This window comes from Cervus elaphus, chromosome 4 (assembly GCF_910594005.1).
Source record: "Cervus elaphus chromosome 4, mCerEla1.1, whole genome shotgun sequence".
NCBI classification, from domain to species: Eukaryota; Metazoa; Chordata; class Mammalia; order Artiodactyla; family Cervidae; genus Cervus; species Cervus elaphus.
Window position 1 is genome coordinate 25,693,647 of NC_057818.1, and position 11,400 is coordinate 25,705,046.

Genomic DNA, 11,400 nt, shown 5'->3' on the forward strand with positions numbered 1-11,400 from the left:
CACAGCTCTAATTAGCTTGGTAAAGTGCTTTCTGGCACCTAAGCCTATTGTTAGTGGAGGTGAAAGGTGGGGGAAAGACTGTTACAGGCTGGAGTCTACCTAGACAGAGGAGGTGGGGTCTGTGGGGACAGCAGTGGCTGGGTTTCCTGCTCAAAGGGGGACACTGGGCAATTGGCCCTGTAGGTCCCTTCCACCTTTTCAGTTCATGGCTCTGTATCTGGTTTGAACGTGATAGTGAGGGGCAGAGAGGAGGTGAAGGTGACTCCAGTGGGGAGCTGGTATCCAGCTGGAAAAGCGGGCTTGTGTTTTGGGGAACCCTGAGTTTTGGTGCACAAATGTACTCACCCACTTTTGCCAGAGTCCTCCAGACTCTCAGATGGTACTTGTCCCTCATGGTTATGATCTGATTACTTATCTGTCACCCTGATCCCCAAGCATCCCTAGCATCCCACACAGTGCCTCTTGGAACTTAATAAATAATTGTTGAATGAGTGAATGGTTATTCCAGACAATCCAGATAAAGCCTCTTAGCACAGTGCTCACCTTGTAAACACTAGATATCAGGCATACAAATGCCTGCCTGCCTATTTCAGCATAGAGAAAATAATCTTCCCTAGATCTCAGCAGCTACATTAAGTTTGTGCTTGCCTGACATCCCCACCACACGCCCCTCCCTGGAGATGAGATTCTGGAGCAGTGGTCTCTAAGGATTCTCCAAGAGCCAGACGCCTGCGTCAGAGCATCAAGGGGGCCACTTAATGACAGAGATGTTGGGCTAAGTAGGCTACTCTCAGTCAATTTGAAAATTAAAAAGGCATCCTTCTCCCAATGGAGAAACTTCAAATTATGAACCCCTTGGCCCAAATTTCCATAATCAGACCCCCTGGTCCTTTGTTAGTTAATGAGAGGACCCCACCTCACTCTCTTTTCATGGCCCACACACAGCACATATGTAGATATGTTTATACCTTGTGTTGCTTGTCCTTGATGGCTAGTATACTGGTGTGTTTCTGTGTATGTTAGTTTTTCCTTTTCATTCCTCCAGTGTAGTTGTGGCCCCACCCCCTGAGACCCTCAGGAAGGAGACACCTTGTACAGTGGTCCCAGAGGCTCTGATCAGCCACAGGACTCATCATAATGTCTGTCATTTATTATCTCCTTTGCACCAGATGCTCCACCTACCTCACCACTAATCCTCTCAATAACCCCACAAGTTAAGAATTATTATTCCCATATTATGTATAAGGAAAGTAAAATTTGAGGTGCTTTAAAAAATTTCTCCATTTGTTTGTAATAGAACCAGGCTTGGAGCTAGAGTGTGGACTTCAGAGTCTAAGCTCCATTCCCTGGGGTTGGCTGCCCCTCCATGGCTCAGAAGTTTCTGAAGATAGAGTCAGCATCTCCCAAAGGCTTGTGCTCATCAGACTGGTTCTCAGGTCTGCTCCTCCCTGTGTTTCCCCAGGTCCATGCTCTAGAGCATACCTGTATTGGTCCATGTCTGCACACCTACAAGGGCCTCCTTCAGGATTCTTGGTCTCAGATAACCCACCACAGCCAGGTTGCTCCCATCTGCCATTGCCCAGCTCAGAACTCACAAGAATGCCCATCTTCAGCTTTACGTACTTTTCGGTCTGCTTCCAAGATTTGCTACTCTATTCCTTTCCATATCTCACTTCATCTGAATTAACTACAGTCATCTGCATGACCACAATGGAGGCCATCCACATTTCCACACCACTGTGCTGAATCTGTCCTTGGAGACCCTAAGCCTTCTCCCCATGCCTCAGATTCTCCCTTTCTTTTCAGATCCTGGGATAGGTTCCCTCTGAAAGGTATGCTGACTGCTTACCTACCTCTCCTGAGCTCTCCACAGCACCTGGGTGCAAGGTATAAATTAGTACCCAATGCCCTTCTGACTTGTGAGTTATTATAAGAGTTCCTTCTCATTTCCAATCCTGTTTCCCCATCTGAATTACAGCCTCCTTGGGAATGAAAACCTCTTTATTAAAATTTGTTGAGGTGTAACATACATTATAAAATCCATCTGCTTAAAACTTTTCGGTAATTTTGACAAAAGTACATACCCATGTAACTTAACCATCACCACAACCAAGGTGGAGAGCATTTCCAACACCCCAAAAGTCCTTCTGTGCCACTACACAGTCAGTCTCTCCACCCCCTAACCCAGGTACCCACTCATTGTTACAGGTGGGTTTTGCCTGTTCTTGAACTCCACATAAGTTTTAGTCACAAAGAGTGAACTCTTTTGTGTCTTTTTTGCTCAGCACAATGTTTTAGGGAATTTTCCATATTGTGTGTATCAAGAGTTCATGATTTTTTGATGCTAATTAATATTCCACTGTATAAGCTATACCACAACTTGTTTATAATTTCACATGTTGATTGATACTGGGATTGTTTCCAATTTTGGGCTGTTGTGAACATAGTAGCTATAAGTGTTCATGCACAAGTATTAGTGTGGACATGTTTTTATTCTCTTGGGTGTATACCTGGGACTGAAATTTCTAGGTCATCTAGTAAGTGCATGTTTAATTTTATTTTGAAACTGACAAATTATTTCCCAAAGTGATTTCTCTATTTTACATGCCTACCAGTAGTGTGAAAGTTCCAGTTGCTCCACAACCTCACCAAATACTTGGCATTGTCAGCCTTTTAAATTTTAATGAGTATGTAGTCACATTTCATTATAATTACAATTTGAATTCTCCCGATGATTTAAGATTTGAATACCCTCTCATCTGCTTATTGATCATTCACATGTTTCGTGAATTATCTACTGAAAAGTTTACCTTTTAAAAATGTTTGATTATCTTTTTAATTGTGAAGTTTTGAGGGCTCTTTCTGTATTTTATCTAAGTCCTGTCAGGTTTGTGTGTTGTAAGTATTTGCTCCCAGACTGTGGCTTGCCTTTTCGCGCTCTTTTTCACTAGTTTTTATTGGAGTGTAGTTGTTTTACAATGCTGCGTTAGTTTCTGCTCTACAGCAGAGTGAATCAGCTCTATGTATATACACACGTCCCCTCTTTTTTGGATTTCCTTCCCAATTAGGTCACCACAGAGTATTGAGTGGTGTTTGCTGTGCTATACAGTAGGTTCTCATTAATTATCTATTTTATACATAATAGTGTATGTATATCAATCCCGATCTTCCAATTCATTTTACCCCTTTCCCTGATTGGTGTTCATATATTCATTCTCCACATCTGTGTCTCTACTTCTGCCTTGCAGATAAGTTCATCTGTATCATTTTTCTAGATTCCATGTATAAGTGACATTATATGATGTTTGTTTTTCTCTTTCTGACTTCTCTCTGTATGACAATCTCTAGGTACATCCACGTCTCTGCAAGCGGCACAGTTTCATTCCTTTTTATGGCTAATATTCCAATGTATATATGTACCACATCTTCTTTATCCATTCCTCTGCTGACAGATACTTAGGTTACATGTCCTGGTTATTATAAATTGTGCTGCAATGAACACTGGTGTGTATCTTTTTGAGTTGTGGCTTTCTTCAGGTATATGCCCAGGAATGGGATTGCTGGGTCATGTCGTAGTTCTATTTTTGGTTTTTTAAGGAACATCCATACAGTTCTCCATAGTGGCTGTACCAGTTTACACTCCTGCCAACAGTTTCGGAGGGTTCCCTTTTCTCCACACCCTCTCAAGCATTTCTTGTTTGTAGATTTTTTGATGATGGCCATTCTGACCAGTGTGAGGTGATACCTCCTTGTAGTTTTGATTTGCATTTCTCTAGTAATTAGGAATGTTTAGCATCATTTCATGTGTTTGTTGGTTAAGGTTAGGGTTACACATGTTGTTCACTGTCTAAAGAATTGTTTCATTCATTTTGCTCAGTTTTATAAAGATGTTTATTGGCAGGGCTACTTGGCACCAGTTATTCCATCATGATCAAATCAGAGTTCTAAGAGACACTTATAAATTTCTTTGGTTATCACACAGATTTAATAGGTGCTGAAGACAAAACAGAGAGAAATTCTATGGGTCTATCTATCTGGGATGTTTTGCTGGTGTTTAAGGCTAGAAAATTATATTGGGACAGGTGTTTCTTGAAGGATCAAAGCACCTGGTGAAGTCCAAAGCCTTGGACCTCTTCCTTTGGGAATAGGATGTCATTGCTATGAGGTGTTAGAGACCATGCTTTCTTTCCTCTGTGAGCTCCCTGGTCACAGACTCAGCTATTGTATCTAAGAACCATCATAAAGATTCACACAAGGCCAAGTTAATGAGGACTGCAGTCACTGTCACGTGTGACTCTCCAGGAGTAAGCAACAATTATGCAGTCTCTGAATTTATTGTATCTGCAGGTCACAAATGGCTCAGCAATCCAGCAGAAAGGTTAGCCAAGGGAGCTTCACAACTGAGCCATTATATTCATAGGAATAAACAAAATATTTGGGGGGATGAAATATTTTATCCATAAGAAAAATAGGGAAAAGGAGGCCTGAGAGGTGGGAGATGACCGTCAAACCCAGGAAGACTTCAGAGCTGAAAAATCAAAGATAAGAAGAAGGGGCAAGGCAGTACCATGATGATTTCCCTCATGTGCAGGAAAATGGTTCTTCTGGATCCCAGTACTGCTGTTCTTTGGACTGGAGCTACTGCATCAGCATTCCTGGGTCTCCAACTTGCCAGTTCACCCTGTGGATCTTAGGACTTGTCAGCATCCAGAATTGTGTACACACACACACACACACACACACACACATACACACACACATAACCCATTGGTTCTATTTTTCTGGAGAATCCTGCCAAGGGCAGCAGCATGGGGAAGCAAATGCTGTTTAGTCACTAAGTCGTGTCCTACTCTTTGTGACCCCATGGACTATAGCCCGCCAGGCTCCTCTGTCCATGGGATTTCCCAGGCAAGAATACTGGAGTGGGTTGCTAGGAACCATATAGACCTTCATAATTTCAAATTCCCACTCAGCTATTTATTAGCTGTATGATCTTGGACAAGGATCTTCATTTCTCCAAGCCCCAGAGTCCTCACCTATAACATGAGGATATTTCAATTAGAATTGTTAAGAAGGTAAAAAAGGGAAGGTAAAAAGGTTCAATTGCTAGATGTGTAGATATCTAGAGAATTCTTCCTGCTATAGTTCTGTTCTTCTAGCTAACCCACACAGGAGAGAAGATTCTTGGTAGCGGAAAGTAGCAATGATACCCTGCAAGTCTCCCCTTTCCTAGTGCTTCTCGTGTAAGACAGGGGAAAGTGACATTTACTAGCAACTTGAATTCACCTACAGAAGGCTTTTCAGGAAATTGTACCCAAGGATACTGTATTAGAGTTCTCCAGAACCAATAGGCTAAATATAGAGGTATGGAAAGAGATTTATCATGAGGGATTGGCTCACATAATTATGAAGGCTGAGAAACCCCCTGATCTGCCATCTGCATGTTTACATAGGCCAGAACCACAGCCCTGCAGTCTTGGGTTTCTCTGACAGCTATTTCTCCCAGCTATTTCAAGCCTCCAGACTCTTCAGTCCTTCACTCCACCCCACAATCTCTGCAGAGCCCCACGTCTACCTGTCCACCTTGTGTTGCCTCTTGGCTGTCCCCAGGCACTTCAGAAGTGGCAAATTCTCCAAACCTCCTCCGTTGCCTGTGTTTCCTATCTCCAGAAATGACATCACTGTCCTCTCAGTTGCCCCCAAATTCAGGTTTTACCTTTGTTTTCTCCCACTCCTTTACCACTCCTTCCCTTATCCAGACAGTTACCAACAATGATATATTTCTTGGGCACTTAGTAGATCGTAGGCACTGCTTCAAGCAGCTTGTGTCCTATTATTTTATTATCTTGTTTAATCCTTCAGCCCTCCCCAAATGGTACAGATTCTCACTGTCCCCATTTTACTGTGGAGGAAACCGAAGCCAGGAGAGTGTAAATGAGCCACAGATAACCTGCTTGTGAATGGTAGAACCAGAATTGAACCGAGCAGCCTGTCTGCTGAGTCTGTTCTCTTAGTCATTACAACAGAGTGGCTCCCAGCCTAGAGGGAGAGACAGGCAGTGAACCAAGAATTCTACAAATAATTATTTCATTACCATGGTGATAAATGCTGTAATGGAGATGTGCAAGGAGCTCTGTTTAAGATGGCTGGGAGTCTCAGTTGGGGAAGGGAAGGAGAATGTTTCCCTGAAGAAGTCTCCTTTACACTGAGCCCTGTAGGGTCCCGTTCATGACATTAGCGAGCAGGGGGCATGATGAGGGAGAACAGATGCCCCTCATAGACCCAGAGCTATCACGCTGTTGCCATCCCCTCTCCACAAATGGCCAGCCAGTGGTTTGCTTTGATGTGCAGTGTGATCTGGACCCCTTTAGCTTGATGCTTTCCCAAAAATTGGCTGTCAGGAAATTGCTTTGATTGTGCTCCTCTGGCTTTGGCTAAGGGTTGGCCAGATAGTCAACATTTTAGGCTGCAAGGGCCAATTCTGTTACAACTACTTAGCTCTACGGCAGTGGTACAAAAACAGCCTTAGATGATATATACATGAATGAGTGTGGCTATAAACTAATTCCAATAAAATTTTATTTACAGGCACTGAAATATGATCTTCATACACTTTTTACATATTATGAAATATTATTCTCCTTTTGATTTTTCAACCACTTAAAAATGTAAGGGTAAAGAATCTGCCTGCAATGCGGGAGACCTGTTCAATCCCTGGGGTGAGAAGATCCCCTGGAGAAGGAAACGGCTACCCGCTCCAGTATTCTGGCCTGGAGAATTCCATGGACTGTATAGTTCATGGGGTTGCAAAGAGACCGACACAACTGAGCGACTTTCACTTTTAAAAATGTAAAAGCCATTCTTAGCTTAAGGACTGGCATATTGAGAGTAAATGAAGGACTGGATTTGGGGCCTGCAGTTTGCCAGCGCTGCCCTAGACTGTATTTCCCACCACCATACTGACATCACTCTCCCCTGCCTGCTCCATAGAAAGTGAAAGTGAAAGTGAAGTCGCTTAGTTGTGTCCAGCTCTTTGCGACCCCGTGGACTATAGCCCACCAGGCTCCTCCATCCATGGGATTCTCCAGGCAAGAATACTGGAGTGGGTTGCCATTTCCATCTCCTGCTCCATAAGCCCCCCAAAATTAAGATCTCCAAAACTCAAGCTCATCACCCCAATGAAATCAGCTCCTTCTCATGATAGTCTGGTTTCTGTTAAGAACCTGGGATGTCTATTCCTCAGGGGATGTTGGGACAGGAAAAAGAGGCACAGATAGCACTGTTCTAACCATACTAGACTGTTGGGTGTTTTTGTTTTAATATTTTGTATTGTATTGGAGTATAACCAATTAACAATGTGATAGTTTCAGGTGAACCGCAAATGGACTCAGCCATACATATAATGTATCCATTCTCCCCCAAACTCCCCTCCCCTCCCATCCAGGCTGCCAGGTAACACTGCAGGCTAGGTTGTCTTAACGTCTCAAACCTGCTGGGCACATTCCTGCATTTGCTCAGCATCCGCGCTGCTTCTCTCCTACTCTTCACGGCCAAACTTCTCCTAAGACTTGTGTCTACTCCCTGTGGCTGTTTCATCACCTCCCACTCCTCACCCCCTCCAATCTGGCTTCTACCCCACTGCTTCACAAAAACAGCTCCCACAAAGGTCACTGATGACCTCAGTGCTGCTAAATCCAAAGGACATTCTTGAGTTCTCATCTTACTTGCCATTGACACCATTGACCACCCTTTCCTTCTAGAAATACTCTCTCTGACTGCCCTTTCTCTTTCTCCTTTGTACGCCTTCCTTCTGCTACCTGGCCCTGACCTGTTGTGTTAAATTTCTGAAGGCTGAATCCAGGACCTCCTCATCTTCTCCTTGGAGTTACCCTCCTGGGGTGATCATGCATCTATAGCTCCTGTCCCAACCTCTCTCCTGGGCTGCAGCCCATTGATCCAGCTTTCTACCCATCATCTCTCAGTACTCTTGTGCTGTGCTTAGTCGCTCAGTCATGTCCAACTCTTTGCAACCCTTTAGACTGTAGCTTGCCAGGCTCCTCTGCCCATGGGATTTTGCAGGCAAGAATACTGGAGTGGGTTGCCTTTTCCTTTCTCCAGGGGATCTTCCCAACCCAGGGATTGAACCCAAGTTTCCTCTGTCTTCTGCACTGCAGGTGGATTCTTTACCCTCTGAGCCATCAAGCCTCAGATGTCTTAAAGCACCTCAAAAAATCATCCACTCATCCAACTATCCACTCAATAAGTGGCTACTGAGCACTTGCTGTCTGTCAGACACCATACTGGTTGCCAAGGACACAATGTTGAGTTAAAAAAGACAGAGTCCTGCCCTTGGGGGACTTAACAGTCTACCGGGGGAAATACATATTGACCCCACCTACACACCTCAGGCTCCTCACAGCTAGTCTCTCTACCACGCTCTGCCCTACCTAGGATCAGTGCTTCCATTTGTCCAGGTCTAAAAACCAGAAGTAACTTTGACACCTCCTTCTCTCATACCAAAGCCCCACAGCTTACCTTCCAGTCCTGTTGACTTAGCCTTACATATCTCCTGAGGTCATTTCTCCCCATCCCCACTGCTGCTCTCCCAGTCCTGGCCACCACCAACTGTGTCTCTTGCTGAACCACTGGTTCATCCACTGTGGCCCTAATCCAGTCCCCACATGCATTTGTGCTTAGTCGTTCGGTCATGTCTGACTCTGTGACCCCATGGACTATATAATCTGCCAGGCTCCTCTGTCCATGGGATTTTCCAGGCAAGAATACTGGAGTGGGTTTTCATTTCATCCTCCAGGGGATCTTCCCAGCCCAGGGACTGAACCCATGTCTCCTGCATCTCTTGCACTGGCAGGCAGATTCTCTACCACCGAGCCACTGGGGAAGCCCCCAGTCTTCACACTTAAGCCAAACGATCTGTCCAGAATAAAACTCTCACCATGCCACCTCTTGCCTCCCCCCAACTCATATAATGGCACCAATTAAAATATTTCTAAGACTGTTTCTAGTTAAGGTATTCTAAGAATATTTCCTAGACTAAAGGTTGGGAGCTTCTCATCAAGCCTCTAAGACCCCCATACCCCGCTCTTCTCTCTGGCCTCATCTCCACACACTGTTCATCCCATGCTACACCCTCCAGCCTCCCTGGACTATGTCAACCTGTTGTTCTCACTGCTTCTTTCCCACTGTGAAGTGCGCCACTTTCTCAGTTGGGAATGCTGCCATCCTCTCTCTCTGCCTGGGTGTCTCCAACTCTCCCCCTACCCTTAACCCATAGGATCTCAATTCCACTGACCACTTCACAGTTAAAGCCCTCCATAATTTCTCTGCCGTGGTCAGAGGTCAGAGCCTTAGACTCTAACAGAGCCAGAACCTTGGACCACCCCTCATGACAATATTACACTGCAGTTTATATCTGAAGATTTTATGCTTTCATCAATGTTTGCCTCCCCAGGAGCTCCCAAGGGTAGGGATTCTGTCTCTTCTTACTCAAAATTCTGCCATCAACAGCCAGCACAGTACCTGGCAGAAAGTAAGTGCCCAGCGTTGTTGTCGTTCAGTCACTCAGTTGTGTCCGACTCTGTGACCCCATGAGCTGAAGTATGCCAGCCTCCTCTGTCCTCCCCTACCTCCCAGACTTTGCTCAAACTCATGTCCATTGAGTCGGTGATGCCATCCAACCATCTCATCCTCTGTTGCCTCCTCCTCCTGCTCTCAGTCTTTCCCAGCATCAGGGTCTTTTCCAGTGTGTCAGCTCTTCTCATCAGGTGGTCAAAGTACTGGACCTTCAGCTTCAGGGTCAGTCCTTCCAATAAATATTCAGGGTTGATTTCCTTTAGGATTGACTGATCTCCTTGCCATCCAAGGGACTCTCAAAAAACTTCTCCAGCACCACAATTTGAAAGCATCAACTCTTCAGCGCTCAGCCTTCTTTATGGCCCAACTCACATTCGTACATGGCTATGGAAAAACCATAGCTTTGACTATGTGGACCTTTGTTAGCAAAGTGATGTCTCTGCTTTTTATTACGCTGAGTTTGTCATAGCTTTCCTTCTCAGGAGCAAGTGTCTTTTAATTTCATGGCTGCAGTCACCATCTGCAGTGATTTTAGAGCCCAGGAAAATAAAATCTGTCACTGTTTCCACTTTTCCCCTTTCTATTTGCCTTGAAAGTGCCCAGTAACTATTTGTTAATTGCATGGATAGTTGGACGGTTGGATGGATGGATGGATGGGTGATAGGTGGATGAATGGTTGAGTGAATGCTCTTACCATGGCTGAAGCTTTTTACCTATCCATCCTTCAAGGTCAGGTCAAATGCCGCCTCCTCCAGAAAGCTTTCCTTGATATTCTTGGTGGAAATTCACCTCCCTCCTGTTTATATGTATGTGCTGTGTGTAACTCTGCTACAGTTATTGATTGCCTCTTACCTGGTGTTACTGTGCTCACAGCTGTTGTTCCCTATGGTCTGGATGTTTCTGGAAATCTAGGACCAAACTTGTTTATCTTTGCATCTCTCACTTGGCATGGTGCCTTGGACATGAGAGAAACTCAATAAATACTCAGGGAATTGATTTCTTTCAGATTATTCTAACTCTGACAATGATCCATCCTTGAAACATGATGTAACCACAGAGAGAGGCCGAGAAGGGAAACACTCTGCCACTTCCACCCTTGTCATTTCATAGCTTCTCTTTCCCTGAAAGTTACTAGTCACCCAAAAGTCTTCTCTTTCCCAAGCTTACATCAAGACGTATTGTAAAATTTCTGTCCTAGCTCACTATTAACTTTTCTGAGTTGCTAGTGATTCAGCAAGTCTATTAATAAGTTTCTTCACTGCCTAGGGATCCATTTTATCCTGGCTGCTGATTTATTACATTTAATTTTTTCTAGGAATTTCCTTACCTGTGTGTTTTTTTTTAATCAACAGCTGTGTTTACATGGTCTTAATCACTTCCTAACTGTATATATCTATCCCTCTCCCTTAAATTTTCTTGCTAAAGTCTGATGACTGAAATAGAAAATCAGTCACTCAGCTTTGTTTCTTCCACTGTGATGAAAAGTGAAAGTCGCTCAGTCATGTCAGACTCTTTGTAACCCCATGGACTGTACAGTCCATGGCATTCTCCAGGCTAGAATACTGGAGTGGGTAGCTGTTCCCTTCTCCAGGGGATCTTCCCAATCTAGGGATCGAACCCAGGTCCCCTGCATTGCAGGCAGATTCTTTACCAGCTGAGCCACCAGGGAAGCCCACTGTGATGACAAAGGGTTATTAAAAGTTGGAATAACTCATATGGTGTGCCTGTCTCTGAAGTTATAACTTCTTTTAAAAAATTTTAAGCATGGTGTTCAGCACCTTTAGTGTTTCGGGATCCCAGTTAAATTCT